Below are 1,914 nucleotides of genomic sequence, written 5' to 3' on the forward strand. Positions count from 1 at the left end.
TCTCACTCACAGCTGTTACTCTTGAATTGTTTTCCAGAACAGAGAATTTGGGGGCACATAATTATCCTATGGTGTAGCATTAATATTTCCTTTAATTGGGACATGGAGGTCTAACCAAACCAAAATAAGTATGTGGACAGGAGTGTAAAATGCAAACATGTATCCTTCATCTATTTCCGTACATTATTTTAGTCACTTAAACAGGAACAGCACATTCTTAAGGAAAAATCTGGTGTTTGCTATTTTTTATTATGCCTCACATGATGTGTTAGTGTGACTAATTTACATATTTTCTGGTCTCAAGTTAGAAGCATAAAAAAAACCCTATCTGGACCTTTGGGATCAGGATTGTGAGCTGATAATGGGGCAGGAAAGTTCTCGTATTCTCTTTTTGGGTTAATGGTGGGTGGTTTTAACTAAGCAACAGGAACAGTGTCAGAAGAGACACGAGGATAAAATTACTGTGACCCTCGACACTATCCGAATTTATTAACCAAAAAAAAAAGGTGTTAAATTTATTTGCTTTCTGGTAGCAAATTAGGTTTATTGATACAACTCTCATATCTAAGGTTAAACCTATTTCTGTCACCCATCAGATTCTGTGACTTGCTCAGGAACTTATAGCTTAATTTCCCCTGCAAAAGTTTTTTTTTTTAAATCATGATTTGTTGTGTGCTTTAGTTTGACAGCTGTTACAAACCATTGTGCCAAGATAATATTGAGATGGTTCACGAATTTCAATAGCTGCGATTTAGGTGTCGGTTCTGTCAAAGCAGAAGATCGACGATATGAAAAAAGACCACAGACAATCTGAATAGGTCACCATTAACGTTTAAATGTAAGACTTCAGTACCAGACAAAATGCAGTTTAATACCCGTTTCAGTTTTATACCAACTAAATGATGAAAGATGTCAGGGAAAACCAGGAGGGATGAAAAGGCTTATTAAACAAGTGCAGGAATTTATTGACATTTATATCACATTTTTGTCAGTATTTCCCAACAGTGTGTAACAGTGATCAATAATAATGTCATCAATTAATCATGAAGCACGACCTGGACCTGGGTAAGCAGCAGAAAATGGATGGCAGGTTTAACCAATTAAAAAATAACCTATTTATTTAAAACCAGCAGATGAATTTTACATAACATCAGAGGTCTGGAGCAAATACACTGAAGATTACTGCCCACGACTTAATGATAACAAGGTCACAGAATCTGATGGGTTACTGAATAGTGTGTTAACTTAGGTTAGCACAAAGACTGGAGGCAGGAGTGATATTGAGTTAGACTTGTGTGTTGTTAGTGTTTTTTTGTTTTTTTTTGTGAGACAATGAAAAATTATAGAAAACAAAAATACAAGAGTTAAACTTCTTCAGCCACAGCTCGTGTCCAGTTTAGCTAGTTCTTCTGCCCTTTTAGTACTCCACAATACTGTCAGATTACAAGATACAGTATGGCACACACTAATAATGGACCAATTTCAAAGTGTACATTTCAAAGTCAAGACAAAGTACAGGGACATAATCAACATAGCTATACACAGATTATAGACTTGATACAGCTGATGTTTTCTCCTATTTTAGTGCATTTTTATTTTTATTCTTTTTGCAAAATTGTCACCAGCAGAACCTCTAATTATCTGTTGATTCTATCACATCAAACATTTAAATTATAGCTAAATTTTACTGTTGTTTCCGTTTGTTTATCCAGCCTAGAAATGTCTTCAGACACCACTCTCCTTTAAATCAAAGGTCAAACAGGGTCAAAGCCAAACTTCTTTATGCAGGGAGTTTGTTGACTTGATAAGAAAGAAGATCTGACAGCTTTTACCTCAAGTCTGTTAAGTCCTTATTTGTGTCGGTCAAAGTCTGGATAATTTGTTTTGATTTAATTCAATTTGAGCGGCTGCCAC

The sequence above is a fragment of the Toxotes jaculatrix genome, chromosome 22 (genome assembly GCF_017976425.1).
Source record: "Toxotes jaculatrix isolate fToxJac2 chromosome 22, fToxJac2.pri, whole genome shotgun sequence".
Taxonomy (NCBI): Eukaryota; Metazoa; Chordata; class Actinopteri; family Toxotidae; genus Toxotes; species Toxotes jaculatrix.